Raw genomic sequence first — 8,685 nt, forward strand, 5'->3', positions numbered from 1 at the left:
AATGGCCATTTGAAAGACCTTAATAAGAATTCTTAAACTGATCAGAGCTAAGTTGTTTTTTATATCCTACTTCTCACTATTCAAAGGGGTCTCAAAACGGCTTACCATCACCTTCCCTTCCTCTCCCTACCCTGTGAGGTAGGTGGGCTGGGAGAGCTCTGATAAAGCTGCTTTGTGAGAACCACTGTAATAGGACTGTGACTAGCCGAAGGTCAACAAGGTGGCGGCATGTGGAGAAGTGAGGAATCAAATCCAGCTCTCCACATTAGAGGCCCCTGCTCTTAACCACCACACCAATGATATAATTTCATTGGGGGGGGGCTGCAGGATGAGGGAGAAATAAGAATGAAGACTAATTGACTCCATACTGCACCCCACATGTTTTGATGATATCCATGTGCTCAAAGAGATCTCTGGTCACTTTTTAAATTTTGGCTGTCCTACCATGTCTACTGCCTCAAATAATACTCAAAGGTCATCCATTGCTAAAATGTAGGTAAGTCTATAAAGAACTGTCCTGATGTGCTCCTCTTGAAGAGTTTACCTTCTAGGATCAAATTTGGTTTGAAGACAATCTAGGAAGGCTAGACAGACCAGGATCTAGGAACTCACCAAGCTGTCCAGTGACCTCATCTCAGTCTTTAGTCCACCAAAAAAGGTGAAGAACCCCTCCCACAGATAGGGTTGCCAGCTTCCAGGTACCACCTGGAGTTGTTTCACCATTACATTTTATCTCTGGGTGACCAAGATCATAGAATCATAGAATCATAGAGTTGGAAGGGGCCATACAGGCCATCTAGTCCAACCCCCTGCTCAACGCAGCCCTAAGCATCCTAAAGCATCCAAGAAAAGTGTGCATCCAACCTTTGCTTGAAGACTGCCAGTGAGGGGGAGTTCCCCACTCCCTTAGGCAGACTATTCCACTGCTGAACTACTCTGACTGTGAAAAAATTTTTCCTGATATCTAGCCTATATCGTTGTACTTGTAGTTTAAACCCATTACTGCGTGTCCTCTCCTCTGCAGCCAATCAGTTCCCCTGGAAGAAGAAGAAGAAGAAGAAGAAGAAGAAGAAGAAGAAGAAGAAGAAGAAGAAGAAGAAGAAGAAGAAGAAGAAGAAGAAGAAGAAGAAGAAGAGTTGGTTCTTCTTTGGAGAAAATGGCTGCTTTGGAGGGTGGATTCTATGGCAGAGGTGGCCAAATGGTGGCTCTCCAGATGTCCATGGACTACAATTCCCATGAGTCCCTTGGGGCTCCAGACATCCATGGACTACAATTCCCATGAGTCCCTAGGGGCTCCGGACATCCATGGACTACAATTCCCACGAGTCCCTAGGGGCTCTATGGACTACAATCTCCAGATGTCCACGGACTAGCTGAGGGGCTCATGGGAATTGTAGTCCATGGACATCTGGAGAGCCACCTGTGTTATTGGCAATCTACTTGGCGTCATCCCCTTCTTGGTGGATGATGTCGATGGGCTAGAAGCACTCAACAAAGTGATTAACATCTTGCTGGTCTGTTTTATCATCACCGGGAGCAGATGGAGCTGCCTCTGGAGGATTCCTCTGGCTCCCGTGGGCCGCCGCAAGAAATGCTTCAGAGGGCAGCCATCTTGGTTTACAGCTGTATCGGAGTCCAAAAGCACCAGAGAGACCGCAAAGATCCTTGGGGTGTAAGCTTTTGGGAATCAAAGGGAGCTTTGACTCTTGGAAGCCTATAACCTTGGTCTGTAAGGGATTACTGGACTGAAATGCAGTGGGGAGAAATGTTGTGTGGCTCCCCTTCTTTTCAACTGACCCTCCTACAGCAGCAATTCCTGCTCCTCACACCCTCAAGGGCCTTCTCCGCAGACTCCGCACTTCATCTCTTCGTTGCCTGGCGAAGGTCAGCTGGCTCTGGTGGGAGTAGAAGAAGAAGGTTCTTAGATGCCACTTTTCTCTACCCAAAGGAGTCTAAAAGTGGCTTACACTCACCTTCTCTTCCTCTCCCCACAACAGACACCCTGTGGGGTGGGTGAGGCTGAGAGAGCCCTGATATCACTACCTGGTCAGAACAGTTTTATCAGTGCCGTGGCGAGCCCAAGGTCACCCAGCTGGCTGCATGTGGGGGAGTGCAGAATCGAACCTGGCTCACCCTGTGAGGGAGGGGAGGCAGAGGGAGTCCTGATATTAGGAGAAGAAGAAGAGTTGGTTCTTCTATGCCGCTTTTCTCTACCCAAAGGAGGCTCAAAGCGGCTTGCAGTCGCCTTCCCTTTCCTCTCCCCACAACAGATACCATGTGAGGTGGGTGAGGCTGAGAGAGCCCTGAGATTCCTGCTCGGCCAGAACTGCTTTATCAGTGCCATGGTGAGCCCAAGGTCACCCAGCTGGTTGCATGTGGGGGAGCGCAGAATCGAACCTGGCATGCCAGATTAGAAGTCCGCACTCCCAACCACTACACCAAACTGGCTCTTTTTATTTGGTAGCCAAATGAAACAGGGATTCAGGCGCCCCGTGCCGCGGCCAAGGAGAATAAGTCCGGCTCGTTGGGTTTGTTTCCCAGGATGGGCCACGGTTTGGACAGGAAAGTGCGATCAGGCTTTCAAGGCAAGAGATGCTGAGGGTGGTTTGCCGTTGCCTGCCTCTGCACAGTGACCCTGGACTTCCCTGGTGGTCCCCACCCAAGGACTAACCAGGGCCCGCCCTGCAGAGCTTCTGGGATGTGATCACCAAGATGGCAGACGAGAGCCATCCTCAATTAATTCAAAAGAAATTCCGTCTAAACATCCGGAAGAAGTTCCTGACAGTGGGAGCGGTTTCCCAGTGGAACAGGCTTCCTCGGGAGGTGGTGGGTTCTCCATCTTTGGAGATTTCTAAGCAGAGGCTGGAGAGCCTTCTGACGGAGAGGCTGATTTTATGAACTCAAGCAGACTGTGAGTGGGTGGGCAGGGAGGGATGGGCCAGTGCTTGGGTCTCGCGACCCTTTCTTGCATGCCCAGGGAAATGCCCATTGGCACTTGCATGCCAGTCAGAGTAGAAAACGGATGTTCACACAAGACCTGATATTTCTTACGAGTAAATTCACTCCATAACTCATTCCAGTACCAATCCTTCTAGAGCTATATATATATATTTTATTTTCAACATTAATTAAACGACAAAAACTAATGTATCGGACGTAATGTGTGAGGATTTTTTAAAAAAAGAAACAGAACATCTAACAGTAACTGTGAACGTATCAATCTGAGGCATTTTTCAACCCCAAAAGTTTGCTAAGTAATTGTCCTCCAGGTTGTCAGGGAGCATCTTCTGGGTTCTATAAACATCTCTGCAAAACCCTTGAAGTGCTTCCTCGCATCGGTGTTTTCTGGGGGGGAATGCATGGATATTTTTGTACCCCAAAAAGGAAGACTAGGGGGAGAAACAGCCAAAACACCAGGGGCAGAATCAATAGAAAAGTATTCATTATTTTTTTGTTTAAGATAGATGCCCAATAGATAAGATATTGTTTTATGCTTTTAAAACATTTTGGTGCTCTAATAATAAATTGTTTCTATGTTTCTATATTTGGCTTTATCCTTAACCTTTGTGGTTCTTTCATGAGTTTACGGGGGGGGGGGGCAAACTGTGGCTCTCCAGATGTCCACGGACTACAATTCCCATGAGCCCCTAGGGGCACCAGATATCCAGATGGGTCCCTAGGAGCTCATGGGAATTGTAGTCCATGGACATCTGGAGCCCCTAGGGGCTCATGGGAATTGTAGTTCCAGATGTAGTTCCAGATCCAGGCTCTAGATGTCCATGGACAACAATCTCCAGATGTCCGTGGACTACAATTCCCATGAGGCCCTAGGGCTCATCTGGATATCTGGAGTCCCTAGGGGCTCATGGGAATTGTAGTCCATGGACAACTGGAGAGCCACAGTTTGGCCACCCCTTATCATAGGCCAACCCCCAGTGACAACCTAGGTTTGCCAACCTCCAGGTGGTAGTTGGAGATCTGGGATTACAGCAGCTCTCCAGGCGACAGAGGTTAACTCCTCTGGAGAAAATGGCTGCTTTGGAAGGTGAACTCCATGGCCTTATTATTATTATTATTATTATTATTATTATTATTATTATTATTATCATTATTATCATTATTATCATTATTATCATTATTATCATCATCATTATTATTATTATCCTTTAATTTATATCCCACCTCCCCCCAGAGGCTTGAGGTGGGTCACATAAAATCAATCCCCTAAAAACAGTACAATAAAACACAGTACACCAATCACAACAAGGCAAGACCAGAATGGCGGCCAGGTTCATGCAACTAACCCAATTTCCTCTAAAAGGAAGAAAAAAAAGAGGGGGCTGATGGCACATGCAACCACCACATTTGTGTGTGTGGGGGGGGTACATCTCCCCTGCTGCCCGGCCTCAACCAAAAGCCTGGCGGAAGAGCTCCGTCTTGAAAGTTCCCGCAAGGCCCGCAGCTCTTCCGGGAGCTCATTCCACCAGACTGGGGCCAGGACCGAAAAGGCCCTGGCCCTGGTTGAGGCCAGGCGAGCTTCCTTGAGGCCAGGAATGACCAATAGGTTAGCCCCCGCAGAGCGTAAGGCCCTGCGGGGGGTATAGGGTAATAGGTGGTCCCTCATATACGCTGGGCCCAGACCACGGATGGCCGTGAAGGTCAAAACCAAAACCTTGAACCTGATCAGCCTCAGCACTGGCTGGATATGGGCCCCCCAAGGTGTAGCTGTGAGGACCCTAGCAGCCGCATTTTGGACCAGTTGCAGTTTCCAGGTCAAGCCCAAAGGCAGGCCAGTGTAGAGCGAGTTACAGAAATCTAATCTGGAGCTGACCGTCGCATGGATCACTATGGCCAAGTGTTCAGGGGACAGATAGGGCGCTAGTAGCTGACCCTGGTGAAGATGGGAAAATGCCTGGCCAGCTACCCGCTTAAACTGTGCCTTGAGTGTTAGTGAGGCATCAATGGTCACTCCCAAATTTCTGGCCTGTGATCTTAAGTTGCGTCCCGGCCAGAGAGGGTAAGTGCACTTCCTGGTCTGCTCCCCTACAGCCCAACCACAGGACCTCCATGTTGGGATGAGAGAGATTCAGACACACACGCAGGTATCTGAGTGTAAGGGAAGTCTCCTGACTTTCAGCCGAGCTCCCCCCGAAGAACAGCATCTTTTATTAACGTCACTTGCACATAACATGTATCCATGTATCTCTTTTGGCCTTCGGGCCTGTACTCAAACCCAGAAGCTTCTTGCATGTAAGTGTACAAGCTGCTATTGTTCTTTGAGGGGTTGAGTTTCAGGCGACTCTGCTCGAGCCATCCAGCCACGGCTTCCAAACATCTGGTGAATGGTTCCGGGGGAGAGTCCGGGCGGCCGTCCATGAGGAGAAAGAGCTGGGTGCCATCAGTGTACTGATGGCAACCCAGCCCATAACTCCACACCAGTTGAGCCAGAGGGCGCATAAAGATGTTAAATAATGTGGGGGAGAGCACCGAGCCCTGTGGGACCCCACAAGGGAGCCAGTAAGGGCCCGATAGTTCATCTCTCACTGCCACCCTCTGTGTCCAGTTTTGGAGGAAGGAGTGTATCCAGGGCAAGGCTGTGCCCCTTATCCCCATACCGGCGAGACAGCTCGCTAGCAGCTCATGATCGACCACGTCAAACGCGGCCGACAGATCTAAAAGAACTAGCACAGCAGAGCCGCCTCGGTCAAGGTCATCGAACAAGGAGACCAACACCGTCTCAACTCCGTGACCAGGACAGAAGCCAGACTGGTATGGATTGAGCGCCGAAGTATCTTCCAGGAACGCCAGGAGCTGGTCTGCCGCAGCCCTTTCCACCACCTTACCCAGGAACGCTAAGTGCGCTACCGGGCGGTAGCTTGTGGGGTCCTGTGGGCCCAGGGATGGTTTCTTGAGGAGAGGGCACACCACCGGGTATGCCCCATTGAAGTTCCTCTCCTCTTCAAAGCCCAGCTTCTTCAGGCTCCATCCCGCAAGATCTCCAGGCATTTCCCACGCTAGAGCGGGAAACTCTAGTGTCACCTTTTGCAGGAGTCAAAGTTTCCACGGCTGTCTTTGAGGGCATCTGCAGTCCAACCACAAAGCTACAGAATGCAGAAAGTAGCAAGGCTGGGTCAGCTGAAGCCAGGGAGGGAACAGAGCAGCAGCCGTCTGTGAGCCACACGTGGGAAAACAAACTCAGCAGAGGAGGCTGTGCAACAACCATTGATCTAATCGGATGAGAAGCGGGGGGGGGGGAAGGGTTCCATTTGGCCTCGGCGCATGACTTTCCTGCTGTCACCATGAATTAGCAGCAGCAGCTCTTCTGTTTCCAGGCTTCTGCCCCTTGACCAGCTCTATTGATAAGGCCTCCACACCAACAAGCATGCATGAGATTCCAAGCTAGCCAGGTCAGGAACACACTTTGCGTGACGACGGATATTGCAGAAAGACCCCTTAGATCAGCCTTCCTCAACTTTTCTTACCACTGAGAAACCCCCGAAACCTTCTTCAGGCTTTGTGAAACCCCAGAAGTGGTGCGCTCAATTGTGCAGAATATGGTCGGGAAGCAGAGCTGGGGACACGCCCACCCGGGGCCCCTCCCCTTCCCACCCCCTCCAGGCCCATCAGTGGCCACTTTGGAAGAGAACAGGCCAACATGATCATATATGGTCATATCACCTGATGAATGTTGAACAAATTTTTAAAAATATATAAAAAATGAATGAACTCCCACCCATTGGGAAACTCTTCCAGGGTCATCAAGAAACCCCAGGGTTTCACAAAACCCTGGTTGAGACGGCCTGCCTGAGATATATGCATGTGTATGTGTATGTGTGTATAAGTGTATGTGTGTATAAGTATAGTATTTGCTGGCATCTAAGACTACTTTCCCCCCCTGAAAAACATGCCTCCAAGTGGGGGGGGTTGTCCTATACGCCGGGTGCACTTCAGTTGGGATAGACAGAGCTGCCCATAGTGGCCCATAGTACTGTATTTTGAGTGGAAATGTTGGGGGGTCGTCTTATACGCCGGCAAATACGGTATATATGTATATATACAGTATATATACTATATATTGGGTCCTATCACCCGATAAATAGTTAACGAATTTATATATATACCCTATATATTCACGTATAAGCTTAGTTTTTCCAGCACCTTTTTTCACACTGAAAAAGTCCTCCTCAGCTTATATGCGGGTATATACGCTAATTGAAATAAAAGCCTGCTCCAGCCAGCCAATCCCGTGGCTTGTAAGACATCAACGGTTTGACTGAGGGACCCTGATCTTCTTTTCCTTTTGCCTTCCCTTCTTCCAAACTGTACTTTTGGTTTCTGTGGGTGGGGTGAGGGGGGGGGGGTCTGGGGGTGCTTTGGGATTTCTTTCTCCTAGTGTTTCTTTCTTCTTTTATCTGAGGGGCAGCATTTTTTGCCTTTTCTTCTTGGGGTGGTGTTTCTTTAGAAAGTTGATTTTTACAGTTCTTTCTTTCAGTGTTTTGTTCTGGGGGGGGGGAGGCACTGTAGCTGTAGTTAGAGTTGTCCATTCTCCCAGTCTGGTAGCTGTTGTACTTGTTGTAGGAGCTTGCCAACTTTGAGTGCTGTTGTTCTGCTCTGGTTTGCTGGCCTGGGGGGGGCACTATTTGGTTCTTCTGTCAGAGCTGTTCTCACAGAGCAGTTCTGTCAGTGCTCTCTCAGGGTGTCTGGCATCAAGAGAGGAAGGGAAGGCAATTGTAAGCCACTTTGAGACTCCTTTGGCTAGTGAAAAGTGGAGTACAAAATCAGCGGCTATTCATCCTCTTGACTTTTCTGTATTTGTTGCGGGGGGGGGGGGAGGCTGGATGGGAGAGCCTGTGATGATGGAGCATTTCCCACCCTCGGCTTCTATGCGAGTCGATAAATTTGCCCAGATTTTGTGGTAAAATTAGGTGCCTCGGCTTATACGCGAGTATCTATCTATCTATCTATCTATCTATCTATCTATCTATCTATCTATCTATCTATCTATCTATCTATCTATCTATCTATCTATCTATCTATCTATCATCTGTAATTAATTAACTCCTACCCATTCAGAAAACCCTTCCATGGTCATCGAGAAACCCCAGCATTTCACAAGACCCTGGTGGAGAAAGTGTGCCCTAAATTCAAGCTATTACTAGTTAAAAAAAAGCATCTGACACCCTGAGAATTTTGAAGAACAAATTTAGCATGAGAGAAGTTTATTTTGACACCCCACTTTTCACTGCCCGAAGGAGTCACAAACTGGCCGATGATCACCTTCCCTAACTGTTCAAGACCACCACTGGATGAAATCTTTTCCAGAGCCTCAGCCCCACCCTGCTTGAGTGAGAGAACTTCACAGCTCCTACTAGTGGCTCACATCGTTCTTCCCCGATTTATCCTCACAACTGCTCTCTGAGGTAGGTTACACTGAGAGGGTGTGAGTAGCCGAGGAAGGAAGGAAGGAAGGAAGGAAGGAATAGTGTCCAGGATAGAGGAAGGAAGGAAGGAAGGAATAGTGTCCAGGATAGAGGAAGGAAGGAAGGAATAGTGTCCAGGATAGAGGAAGGAAGGAAGGAAGGAAGGAAGGAAGGAAGGAAGGAAGGAAGGAAGGAAGGAAGGAAGGAAGGAAGGAAGCCTTTTTAACCATACTGCTCAAGCATCCATTTTTTCTCTTTTATCTCA

This window comes from Paroedura picta, chromosome 7, assembly GCF_049243985.1.
Source record: "Paroedura picta isolate Pp20150507F chromosome 7, Ppicta_v3.0, whole genome shotgun sequence".
Taxonomy (NCBI): domain Eukaryota; kingdom Metazoa; phylum Chordata; class Lepidosauria; order Squamata; family Gekkonidae; genus Paroedura; species Paroedura picta.